Below are 14,276 nucleotides of genomic sequence, written 5' to 3'. Positions count from 1 at the left end.
AGAAATTACAGTAGAGTACTCTGTGCAAAAGTCCTTATAACAATAAAACTTTATTCTCCAATGAATTCCAAGACAATCTTCCTTCCAGAGAAATTCGATCGGATATCGTGTCTTTTTCACACAGCTTTTCAATATTCAAATTTAAATATTTTCTCAACAGAAACTTTATAATCCTCTATAATTAAGACTTCTTTAAAGTTCGTTTGGAAAATTAAATGAACAGCAGTATCTTATTTCTCATTTGCAGTTTTTAAGTCTTCCTTTCATGAACTTTGTAGTTTTTAAATCACTTAGGTATCGAAAACTGAATTTTAAATTAATTAAAAGTTTCGTGTACACTCGAATACAAAAGGAACTAAAAATTCTGTGGAAAACGTAAAATATGATAGTAACATGGATTAACCCATTAGCGCCTGAACGGACATTTTTCGGTACCAAAGTTCAGAGAGTCACTGTACGATGCATTTGATCGAAAAAAATTTTGGAACCACTGTTCCCTATGTTTTGAAGGTTGCTCTTTCGAATGGTGGTGGTTAGAAGACCCTAAAATGAGTTTTTTTATGGAAAAATAGTAAATTAAAAAAAAACAGAAATTTTTTGATGAAATTTTTTTTTGAGGTAATTTTTTTTGCATTTGCATTTTTCTACATACTTAAGACCGATAAATATCGCGTCCATGACAAAACTAAAAGTTATTGGCTATACATAATTAAAAAAAATTTTTTATTTAGACAAAATGGCGTCCGAAACAACAAATTTTAGTTTTAAACTTCAGTAATTTTTTTCTCGATAACTATGGACTTGAGGAAAAATTTTCTAACAACAAAAAAGTCTTAATATTAGTCAAAGAATACCCTCAAATTTTTTCAGGACCGTAAAAGAAAATTTTTGATTTTCCAGAAAATGGGAAAATTGAAATTTTCGAAAAATCGTTTAAAAAATCTGAAAAAATTTGAGGGTATTCTTTGACTAATATTAAGACTTTTTTGTTTCCAGAATATTTTTCCTTAAGCCCATAGTTATCGAGAAAATAATTGCTGAACTGTTTTTGAGGTCACTGATCACAAATTCAACATTTTTATTGTATAATTAGTTCCAAAGAGATTTTTAAAATGAATCAGTAATGTAATATTGAGTATTGCTGAAATATTTCGCTTTAGTAAAATACGTACATTGCTTAGCCGACAAGTGCTATTGCCGTTGCCTGACTCTCACCACGGGGAGGTGAACGTAATTTCGAGAGCCTTATTTTTTTTTTATTTTTTTAATTTTATGTATTTTATGATTTTTTTGGTATTTTCTAATATTTTTTCTAATTTTTTTTTGTTTTTTATTTATTCTTTTTCATTTTTTTCATGAACTAAGAAGCAGGACGAGCATAAATAAATGTTGCAGGTCTTGCACATTTTCTGTGTTCTTGCGTTACATTTATTGGAGTATTTGCAGTATCTTTTATTGACAGTAATAATACTCTCGTGTACTTTTTTATTTTTATGCTTGTCAAGATAGTACTGTGCAATTTCCAAAGATATTTTTTTGGTTCCAACATTCTTCTCGTGCACTAAATTTCGAATGACAGTTGCATTGGTGATTGACGATTGTATCAATCTACAAAAAATCGACCACGTCCATTTTTCGCTCTTATTCCTGGAAGTAAATTACTACAATGGGCATCATGTTGATCGACACCCCCCATGAACATGTTGTACAGTCTAAACGCCATAGGAAATGGTATTTCTTCTTTAGAATGACTGTTTTTCGAGTATCTTCTAACGGTACTTAGAGGGGTAACTCCAGCTGCTGTTGACAAAACTGAAACAGGTTTGGAATCCATAACGGTTATAAAATTGATGCCACTGTTTTTTTCCTGCTTGACTATATAAGTACCTCTTTTAGCTTTTTTATCCAGTACATTTTTTTCTTTTATTCTGTCGGGTCGAACAGTTCCTGTAGCAATGAGACCAACTTCTTTCAAGTGAACTAATAAGTCTGGATTGCAAAAGTAATTATCAAAATACAAGTGATAGGAACTTAATTTTTTTAGAGATACTGTTGAAAGTAATTGTTGGACCATTAGCATAACAACGCGACTACCCACAGCACATTTAACTAATTTCATTTTGTTATCTGATGAATAAATATTAGATCCTTGACCGCAGTATACATCAAAATCAAATAAATATCCTTCTGGACTGCATATTGCCCACATTTTTATGCCAAACCTTTCAGGTTTATTTGGCATAAACTGTAGGACTGGAGCTCGCCCATGGTATTTGACCATCATCTCATCAATGGATAGAGCCGTAGAAAAAAAACCGAATTGCAGAATATTGTTTCTAAACATGTTGAGTATTTTTCTTACTCTCCAAACTTTGTCCTGTTCATTTTTATCTTGCGGTTTACTGAATTTTATATTTCGTTTAATTTTCAGGAAATTATCGCGGCTCATGGCTGATGCAATCGGATTGCAGCGTAACAGCTCATTCGAAGACCAATAATCTCTTTGCGATTTACGTTCATTAAATATTGTTGTAATGATTATTCCCAAAAAAATATCCAATTCATTAGCAGTTAGCTGATACCCATTGGAATTTGTATTTTCTATAATATATTTTTTTATACCGCTAGAAAAAAATAACTCAAACAACTGAACTGATGACAAATTTTTCAAAAATTTTTTTGTTTTATCAGAAAGTAGAATATCATTTTTGGGTATTTCATAATATTGCCTTTCTCCCATTACCCATTTGTAATCGTGATTTGGCGCTAATTTTGTCTGATTTTCCTCATAACTATTTCGTACCTGTCTATAGGACATTTTTGGAATATTTTTGATGCCACTTGAGGAAGCGCCTGATTCCGTATCAGATTCAGAATCTGAATCAGAAGATCCAGAATCATTCAAACAAGGAATGAAAATAGCCTTCGAAGTGCCATTTTCATTTTCTTCCAGTTCAATGAGTTCTTCTCGAACTAGTTTTTGTTTTTTCAGTTGAGGTGGATGTGACATGTCAAAGAGTAAATAACCAAATGACAGTAGTAATCAAATAATTATACTCTTTTTGGATTACTTTTAGAGAGATTAGAGAAATAACTACTCACGAATTACTATCATAGAAAGCTTCTTCAGTAATACAGTGAACTCTCGAAGTAATATGATTTATTGATGCAAACAATGTGAAGTATTGATATATGGTTAATATTTCTATGTAATATATGTATAATTCAATCTGATTGCATTTTAATTCGAGAAAAATTTGAAAAATATTACATTACTGATTCATTTAAAAAATCTCTTTGGAACTAATTATACAATAAAAATGTTGAATTTGTGATCAGTGACCTCAAAAACAGTTCAGCAATTATTTTCTCGATAACTATGGGCTTAAGGAAAAATATTCTAGAAACAAAAAAGTCTTAATATTAGTCAAAGAATACCCTCAAATTTTTTCAGATTTTTTAAACGATTTTTCGAAAATTTCAATTTTCCCATTTTCTGGAAAATCAAAAATTTTCTTTTACGGTCCTGAAAAAATTTGAGGGTATTCTTTGACTAATATTAAGACTTTTTTGTTGTTAGAAAATTTTTCCTCAAGTCCATAGTTATCGAGAAAAAAAATTACTGAAGTTTAAAACTAAAATTTGTTGTTTCGGACGCCATTTTGTCTAAATAAAAAATTTTTTTTAATTATGTATAGCCAATAACTTTTAGTTTTGGTGTCATGGACGCGATATTTATCGGTCTTAAGTATGTAGAAAAATGCAAATGCAAAAAAAAATTACCTCAAAAAAAAATTTCATCAAAAAATTTCTGTTTTTTTTTAATTTACTATTTTTCCATAAAAAAACTCATTTTAGGGTCTTCTAACCACCACCATTCGAAAGAGCAACCTTCAAAACATAGGGAACAGTGGTTCCAAAATTTTTTTCGATCAAATGCATCGTACAGTGACTCTCTGAACTTTGGTACCGAAAAATGTCCGTTCAGGCGCTAATGGGTTAAATGGATGAGGAAAATTAGATTGAGGAAAATTGTTATCTGTGATAATTCTGACTGAGCAGTCGAGTCATCGGTATGTCACGGTGCTGAAAATACACTGCGAAATTAACCGCGTCAACCATGTTAAACAAAACTGACTATATACAAAGCGGTCTCCCCGCTGCAATAAATAGTGCATCATTTAACGATATGAAGATGAAATTATTGCGGATCCGTGACCCAGCAATGAAATTACGTTCGTGGTCGGACCATTGACGTTTTAATCAAAAAATATATTTGATAAACGAGCAACGTCCGTGAATATATTTAAAGAACAATGATTAAGAATATATATATATATATGACTCGATGACGAATGTCGTGTAAATGTAGCGCGTAACATTGTCACGAAATAATTCGCCGGGAATGTACTCGACGCGGATAAACAATCGGCGGGATGACTGCGAAATATCTGTTGAAAACTCAACGACTCGTCTCCGCTTTCACTCTTTCTTGCGCGAATAAATCAAGTACGGTAAACAGCCAGGATTCAATTAAAAGATAAGCGTGCAAATCGCGAGCATCACGAGCTTCGTTCGCGATCGATATGGATGCGCAAACTTGCAGCGGCATCATGTCGCATTAAAATCTTATCGCGAGCTAAATTTGCGATATTTTATCGAATGTGAGATTCGCCAGTGATAATACAAATATAAGATCGTATATCATTTCCGTCGGAGATAAAGCACCGTTTGTTTTTCGGCACTCTTGGATTATATACGCGCATAAAACCGCGATAAGACGACAAACACTTCCGAGACAAGGAAATTACGGCGATAAGTTCATATGAGGGCGACAGCCCTCGTTAAGACCCGAGTGTTTTCGCACTTATCTTCGACTTTCCTCTGTCCTTTCCGGAGCTATATCGAAAGAAAACACCGTTGAAATATCCGGCCTCGTGGGCGAGAGCGGATAAAGAAAGCGCGATAAAGTTTCACGAACTTGACCCGCGGCGATGACGGCAGTAATTATACTTTTTTCAGAATTATTTCTTGGTCGACGAACCGCGATAATGCTCCTCAAAATTATTTATCCCACGACCATCGACTTTATGCATTTTCACGAAAATGTCACGTCGTATGCGTCGTGACGTACCTCATTAAAATGTCGCGTCGTCCATTTTAACGTCTGTTCATGTTAATGATACTGTTAATGATGTATATCGCTTCCTATATTGTTTCTTTTTTGTTTCCCGTTTCGCGTCCCCGTCATTAGCAGATAATTTTTTCCGATATTCGGATTGTAATTCATTCAATCGCACGTTTGACGCAAACATTGTAATAAAAATATTAATTCAACGCGTAATTGATTTCGTTGTATTTGCATTATATTTGCGTCAGTACGAACAACACTGACGTTTCTGTCTGACAAGCTGAAAAAACAAATACCAATAAATAATTGAAATGACGTTTATGAGTACATACAGAGCGATGAATACTTAATAGGATGACCCTAGAGATTTAAGTGTCATAAATTCTCCGTGTAAACAACGAAATGCCTCATCACGCCTGCGACGTGCAATAATTATAGCAGGTATATTAATTATTAATACGCCGAATCTCTATTCGTCTAAAAAAATACAGAGAGAAGAGGATCATACACAGAAAAGCGAATACTCCAATCGATATAATCTTTATAGTTATCTTTTCTGATTTTCAATCATGAATGTAAATATGCCACGTCGTTAATTATACATATATACAAGATGATTATCATATCATGTGATGTTTGTAATTATTCATGATATACGATAATAACTATCATTACTGCAATATTAATTCCTTTGTTGACCTAATACATCATCAGTGACCGTACGGTATGTCTAATGGCTACTGAGATTACCCTCTTGAAAAAAATATGATTATCAAAAGGAAATTTGTGTGTACACTTGTAATCTTGCAGTAGCGTACAAATTACACTTTACATTAACATTAATAACACAGGCCAACAAAAAAAAAGTACCCTGTGCTGGCGATCTGAATAGGCTAGTCTTATGTATTTTGGCCCGCTGAATTCGAATCTGACGTCAGAATTGCTCCATAACGTCACAGTTTTTTTTAAATCTCAAAAATAGACGAAAATTTCGTAAAAATCGACATTCTAGGGTAATAAGACTGCGCTTCTTGAAGAAAAAGTTACCGAAATCATATTAGGTGCGCAACTAAGTTCCCGCTGTTTGTCAATAGATTGCGCCACCAATAAGTGTTGGTCGATTTCGACATATCCAAAACGTCATGAACCAAGCTTAGACATATGGTAAACAAACCGTTTTGACACAGTAGTGATTTTGTTTTGGCGTCATATACTTTTGGTTGTGTGAAAATGTCTGATTTTGTGCTAAATAATCGTCATTTGCGGGAAGTGTTGATTTTCTTCTTTCATTCGAGGAAAACGGCGGCTGAAGCGCATCGAGAGCTCCACAAAGTTTACGGAGATGCTGCTCTAAGTGAAACAACGTGCCGTGATTGGTTCCGTCGCTTCAAAGACGGTGGTTTCGATGTTGACGACCGTCCGCGTGAAGGAAGGCCAAAAACCTTCGAAGACGCTGAATTGGAGGCATTGCTCGATGAGGATCCATGCCAAACGCAACAAGAGCTTTCATCAGCATTAGGAGTTACCCGCCAAGCCATTTCCAAGCGATTGCATGCGTTGGGAATGATTCAAAAGCAAGGAACTTGGGTTCCTTATGATTTGAAGCCAAGGGACGTTGAGCGTCGTTTTTTCGCCTGTGAACAACTGCTCCAGCGGCAAAAAAGGAAGGGTTTTCTTCATCGCATCGTGACGAGTGATGAAAAATGGATTCATTACAGCAACCCAAAGAAAAGAAAGTCATGGGGACTGCCCGGTCATGCTTCTACGTCGTCGGCTCGGCCGAATATTCACGCTGCGAAGGTTATGCTGTGTATTTGGTGGGACCAGGTCGATGTTATTTATTATGAGCTGTTGAAACTGAACGAAACCATCACTGGGGAACGGTATCGACTTCAATTGATGCGATTGAGCCGAGCACTACGCGAGAAACGGCCACAATACGAGCAGAGGCACGAAAAAGTGATTCTACAGCATGACAACGCTCGGCCTAACGTTGCCAAACCCGTTAAAACCTACCTGGAAACGCTCAAATGGGAAGTCCTACCCCATCCGCCATATTCCCCAGATATTGCGCCGTCCGATTATTACTTGTTCCGTTCGATGGCACATGGTCTGGCTGATCAGCAGTTCCGCTCATATGAAGACATCAAAAAATGGCTTGATTCGTGGATAGCCTCAAAAGATGAACACTTTTACCGTAACGGTATTCGAGCTCTGCCAGAAAGATGGGAAAAAGTTGTAGCTAGCGATGGGCAATACTTTGAATGATTCATTTGTAACCATTTTTTCACAATAAAGTTGCATTTTCATAAAAAAAACAGCGAGAACTTAGTTGCGCACCTAATATTTTAATGTATTTTCAGACATTATAAATCCAAATCCGACCTAGAATATAAACGTTGTGCTCAATTTTTTTTGTGCTCATTTTTTTTCTTTTTTTTTTCAGGTTGTGACACCTAAAATTTACTGCAAACAGATTCTATTTATCAAGATGCGAAGATATTAAGATAGGTTTTTACCTCCAGATAGCACAATCTTTTTTTTTCATGTACCTCTAGCGCTTTAAAGACATGAAAAGAGGTTTGTGACCTATATAAAGAAATTTCTGCATCTTATACGAACTCAACAGCTAGAAGCTGTAAGTTTCGAAAAAATTTTTCTCAAAATTTGGACTTGGAGAATATAAGATTAATTCTTTCCAATATAAGATTTATGAATTAACTAAAATCAAATACGGAATACGGAAGATTGCTACTTTTTCATGACAAATGTTAATGGAATCGATGGTATGATTGGTGTGACAAATCGGATTTAGATTTATAATGCCTGAAAATACATGGAAATATGATTTCTGTAACTTTTTCTTCAAGAAGCGCAGTCTTACTACCCTAGAATGTCGATTTTTACGAAATTTTCGTCTTTCTCTTTTGAGATTTAAAAAAAAACTGTGACGTAATGGAGCAATTCTGACGTCAGATTCGAATTCAGCGGGCCAAAATACATAAGACTAGCCTAGTCAGATCGCCAACACAGGGTACTTTTTTTTTGTGGGCCTGTGTAATCATCAGTCTGGAAGTCGAAATTTTTCTTCTACTTCCAATCTCAATTTTCAATCTACATCTATTATCTCAAGTAGTTAGATCTTTTAAAACTATTTAATCCATAATTCTTCATTCAAGTGAAAAACTGTTAACAAAATAAGATAAAACAGAAACTCGATTTCTATTAAAACTATCGAAATTCTTTCGTATCCATAAATATGAAAAAATCGAGATTGAAAAAGTGGAATTTCTCGAGAGAATGCATTGCGTTGTCGCATTAATTTATATGGCGCTTTTAGGTACATTTTGTGGTCGCACATATCCGACAGCGTGATTAACCATGTGACACTCGCAACATGCAGGTGACAATGGTGCGCTTTTAAGCGAATTAAGGCTACTCGCATTCGTAGTGACCGCGTTACCCGATATAAATAGGTTACTCTGTCCGCAGAACCCGATGATTTTTTACGGGGGGTTCGCGTTGTGATCGGTCGGTCATGGTTTGCATACAAACCACGGAAGTGCCAAAGTTGGGAATATCCTGGAAACCGAGTTCGACTTGAAACTTCATGAATATGTGAGAATACTTGCATGCCGCGCGACTCTGCGCTACATGCGAGCTCATGAAAGTTTTAATCAGACGCGTGACACTTGATATTGGGCCGCGCGATCTGCCGAAAGACCTTCGGTAGCCGGCTTGTTTAACGTTTAATCTACTTAGCGTCAGTGACAAAGCGACAGCAACGAGCGGCAAACGAGTAACTTTATCTCGTCAATCGAATAAAACTGTAACAACAACGGCAGTTTGCCCATATCGATTGGGTCTAATTTAATTATTAAACACAAGCAATTTTCGACAAAGTTTGTAGCCGGATCGACTGTCCTTTCTCGTGACTGTAATATTAATGTATATAACGTCATGATACGCTCATGCGAAATCTATTCGTGCCATGTAAAAAAAGGAAGAAGCGATCGATTTAATTGATTGTGACATAATTTTATTAAATTACTCGGAAGAAGCGACCAGCTATTTTCGAATCACGTTAACATATCTGTAATTCAAGCAATTTATATGACACGAGTCGAAACTTTTCTCTTCCTTTCGATCTCAATTTTTAATTTACTATTTATTTTAAGCAGTCAGATAACTCTTCTTTCAAACTTATATTTATATACGAGTTCTGTTTAAAGAGCTTGGACATATATACTGAATTTTCGATTGCTTTAAAAGCGAAATTCCCAAAGTTAAACAAAATAGGGGGAATTGACTCGGTCGTGATTTATAAGCGTGTCAATCGCGGAGTAACTTGCAAGGACGGGAGCAAGAAAAGGGAATTCCAAGACCGTCCGAAGTGCGATCTCGCTCCCGTCTCTTACTGACAAATCGGGGAGATAGGTTACCCACTGGGGGAAATGGGAGGGAAAGCTTTTGGAAGAATTACGAGAGGCGAACGATGTCGCGGACAGAGACACGTCGTGTCGATATCTCTCGCGTACCCGAGATAAGAATGTTCTCTTGCGAGAGAGCGCGCGGAGCAAGAGCGAAAATGGATCGGTCGCGGAAAATTCACGCACAACGATCCGCCTAACGAGAGTGTCTCACTCGCGAGCGAAAACCAGCGTCTTCGAGAACCAGAGACGGATTTATTGCACGCTCGCACGTCCCGGGATTACACGCTATATGCCAGTTTAATTTAAATAAGAGATGAGGTCGCATCTCACGCTGAAACGATGTCGTAATTTAGCGGGGACTGTCGAGCGCTTCCTCATTCCGAGGGCTTGATTTTTCTTTACGAGGAAGAAAGAGAGAAAGATTTTTTATCGTAGACTTTTTTCTCGGAATGAAGTTTCTCCGAGGAGGTAAGAGGAGATAAAAAAAAAATATCCAATGCGGAGGATAATCGTGACATGTCGCGAGATATTCGTATTCTGAAGATGACACTTCTCGCGAGAAAGCGTTTCTCGCACGAGTCTACAAGTTATTGCCGAGCGGCGAGCGGCGAAATGAAATTTCGCTGGTTTCGAAAAGTGTGCGACCGGTGACAGAAGTTCCCGGCTCGGTGAAGGAGCAAGTGAAAATGTCCGAGTCGGAAGTTTCTGGCGGCGAGTTATGGCAGCTTTTTCCCACGCGAAACGTCAACGGACGCGGAGTAGGAGCGCTTTGTACTATCTCCGGCGAATTTCAACCCGGAAAAGGAACAGGTGGAAGTGGAAGAATAATGCTCTTCCTCGTGGGTAGCTACCCGCACCTCCTCGCGCCGCCAATTTGCAAAGATTGAATTGTCCGCTCGACGGAGTGACTTGTCGTTACGCGGCTTACACCGGCGACAAGTTTGCCATCCTCGTCTACGGGATGAAAAATCTTGGCGGCGATATACACTTTTGTTAAAGCGGTCGTAACAAAAAATACCGGCCAGAATTTCAGTTTCCTAACATTGTGCTCCACCTTTTAATAATTTCAAAAAATCTCGTCTGATAGATAATAATAACGTAAAAAATGAAATCCCTTTCCGAAACTCTTAAATATTAACGATGACATTAATTTCTTACCAAAAGTGGATCAATTTCCTTACTCATTTCGTTGTGTAATTATTTGATGATTAAATAAAGCCGGAGGAAGTAGCGGTCTATTAACATCAAAGCGATGTATAATTATCTTGTCGCTATTAAGACCGATTTATCTAAAGGCAATTTCTTATTGAAGAAAGCAAAGAATCGGAAATTACATGTATTAGCAGATACGATATTCGAATAAAACCTAATTAGCGCAAACTGTCCCATCAAGAGGAAAAAATGAGAGAAGAAAAGGAACAAGATTGGAGGGAAGAAAGCCATTGATCGTGAGGGAACACTATACAGAGAGGATATTGGAGAGTGTATAACCATCACAGCGGAGGGTACACGAGCAACACTCGAGACATTCGGGCGCCAGTAGCGAAGCAATTTTTTGATAGGATCAGTCGACTCGCGCGGATGCCGTCCACTGTTTCTTCGGTTTACTCGCCGTACCGGAGAAGATATGAAACGTCGAAAATGGACCGCGTTCTCTTCCGTTTCAACGAGAAAACTATTACGAATTTTCTCACGGTGCAGTTGGCGATATTGGAGCGTGCCATGATCCCTCAACTGCGAATTCTGTGAACAATTTAAGGTCGAATTCTTCTTCGCGAAAATTTAATTGCGACCTCTTTTCGTTCTTAGTATATCTCTTTAGCATTCAATTTTAACTATCTTTATACCTAAAATTAGGAAACTAAATTATCTGAAAACTGAAAAGAGATTGTAAGAACATCAGTGGATTAACTATTAAATGATTTAAAGATAGCATGACATTTTTGTTAAGTTAAAAAATTAAATATGTAATTGTTAATTGCAAATTACATATTTTTTCTTAAAAACAACTATGTTTTTTCTTTACACCAATTGATTCCTCTCATTATTTTGTACATAAAAGTATTAAGGTAAGATAATCGAAAAATGAATATTTTACTAGATATTTTATGGTTTATGTAAAATTAAGAAATAATTTCAAGCCTCATAACTCGGAAAGTACTTAATGAAAAATAACTTAATAATAGTGTTTTGGAAAGCTCTCGAGATAAGCTACAAGAATATGCAAAAGCATATAGGGTGTCCCATTTAAAAAGTTGGAGGTGACCTTCACATAACCTTGACAACGCTATTCGAAGTCACAATAATGTTGCTGTGTAATGCGCCACATAAAACCCTATAACTTTTGTATGAAACATTTTTTTTTAAATGCGTATTTTTCGAAATATTAAGGGGTTTCCACACTTTTGGTAAACCCTGTATATACTTTTGTGAACAACTTCTTCGTCTTAGAAACATGCTCGCAAGAACGTCGGCTCGCATCAAAGTGTAAATGGCTTTTATTATCGTAAAATTGATTCGAGTCGATGACCGCACGACGCTTTCTTCGTTGAAATACGAAAATACGAGCGGCTAAGGATGAGTTAGGGACACGCGAGCCCACTCTCATGCCAACCGTAAATCTACCGCTCGTTCCTTAAGGGATTGCAAGACGTAATATGCGGCAGTTTCTTTTCTCTGACTATTATAGTCAAGTAAAAAGCGTGTTTCCAAAGGTTGGAAACCATTATGCTTGGCATTTTAATAATGTATAATTTTCTGGGTCAAAGTCATTTCTGCGAAGGTCTCGCGATAAATTTTCTGCTGATAAAGTTAACAATGACTTGTAATTATCCTTTTAAATTTGAATATACTTTCTAATAATCTTGTACTTAAAAAAAGCATCAATTGAATCGCTAAAAATTAATATTCCACCATTATCTAATTTTATAATTATTTAAAGTGATCTCTCGATTATCTCACAATTATTACTGATTTAAGAACTTGATCGACGATAGTGCCATTAATAAATAGTGCGTTTTAGAGCCAAAGAGAGCTCGCGAAGTGATTTCTCAAAAATGAGATTTTGAGTCTTTTTTTAGTCAGAAAGGTTTAACGTCAGCTTCTCTCTCCGTCCTCTCGACAAAAACCTCGACAAAATAAAATACAGGGGGACTCATGTCGCCGGAGTGGTGCGTAAAAAGCGATGGCCGGTATTACAGAGGCATTAGAGGCAATCCAGATCTCTGCGATGGATCAGCGACAAAATACGCCGGATATTTTCGACGCGAAAAGCGGCCCAGGTCAAAGTTTCGTGAATACCAGACGAAGCTTACGCTTTCGCTCTCGCACCAAATTACATTCCGATAGCTTCGCTTGCTGGCGCTTGTAACGTTACATCGGCTTATTGTAGAATGTCAAAAGTATTCGGCGTTCGAGACACATTTCACGAGGGATCACTTTCGGAAACACTCATTTTACACCCCGAGAAAATTTCCTTTGGCGAGATACCCCGTTAATTCCACGCAAATCGAAAGGTTCCCGAAAGATAAAAAATTTCAATTAACAAGAAGAAAATAACTTTAATACTTTCTGTCAATATTTTCCTCCCATACAATATATAGCGATTGGCATACTATGCTCAAACATTGTCGAATATTGCTTTAGAAACTTCTTGTCCCGCTTCCACTCGCTACACGGTGTAAAGTTTCGGAGATTTTTATCGTTTTACCCTGATTTTCCGGTTTTCCGGAAACTTGTAGCAATCTTAGATACTATCTCGCGCTCCGTAAATATACGGTACCCTACCGGGTATGTCGCTTTACAGCAACAACGCCATTTTCGTATTGCTTTCGCTGCCTCGTTCTCTCGAAACGCTCTTTCCACTTGGAGGAAAAGGGAAAAAATGGGCGGTCGCGCGGCAAAATGCCTCGCATTCGTCGGTACTTATCGCGCTTTCGTGCATATTGAAAACTCGACGCGGCCTAATATCGGTTGCGTGCGAAGTAAACGGCGATGGATATAGCGGAGCAGAAACTAACGTGTATACGGGAGGCAAAAGTACCGATCCGACTCGCACGCGAGAGGAGTGCTCATTTCTTTCTTCTCGCAAATTCACCGAACCGATCGTGATGTGGGAAATTTTTTGCCTTCGAGTTTTCCGCGACAATGAGAGAGCAGGGCCAAGCATCGTCTCTCCTAATTTAATATTAAAAGAGGATTTAACGCAACGCGGTAAATGAGTGAAAATGTATCGGAAATGGCCAGACAGGGGAATTATTCCCTGCTAATCACGAGTAGCCCAAAATTCTAGTTTTCCTCAAATATAAAATGTCATAACATATTTAAGAGATCTCTCTTTTTCAAACTGTAATTTAGAAGAACAACAATTCAAGTATTCGAGTGTATATTTTATGGTATCTCGAATAGATAGCTTTTCACCTCAATATTTAATTTAACATCTAATTTGGTACTTTAAGCGCATACAGTTAGATTACCCTCTTTTGAAACTATTTAACCTGTGGTTTTGTCGAAAGCTTCTCTTTTAAACTTTTTAAGTGAGAATCCGGTCGTTTATCTATTTGCGGTACAAAGCAAGAACTCAATTCTTATATAAATTAAACTTAAATCGAAATTCTATAGAATTGATAAAAAGCGAGAAAATTGAAGTTTCAAAAATAGGAGCAAAATTTCGACTCGAGTCGTAGAAATCACTTTACTTTCGAACGAGGACA

At 36.9% G+C, this 14,276-nt stretch overlaps 1 protein-coding gene across 8 annotated transcripts in view; it reads right to left on the bottom strand.

Annotated features, from left to right (window-relative positions):
- The window catches only part of LOC145959213 (neurotrimin), a 402,237-nt gene that overhangs the window by 184,814 nt on the left and 203,147 nt on the right, over nt 1-14,276 (bottom strand). The window lies entirely within an intron of this gene.

This window comes from Camponotus vicinus, unplaced genomic scaffold (genome assembly GCF_025532165.1).
Source record: "Camponotus vicinus isolate PSW18456_S1 unplaced genomic scaffold, iyCamVici1.0 SCAF_1, whole genome shotgun sequence".
Lineage (NCBI taxonomy): Eukaryota > Metazoa > Arthropoda > Insecta > Hymenoptera > Formicidae > Camponotus > Camponotus vicinus.
The sequence above is the reverse complement of the archived record's forward strand: the minus strand, read 5'-3'. Positions and strand labels throughout refer to the sequence as shown.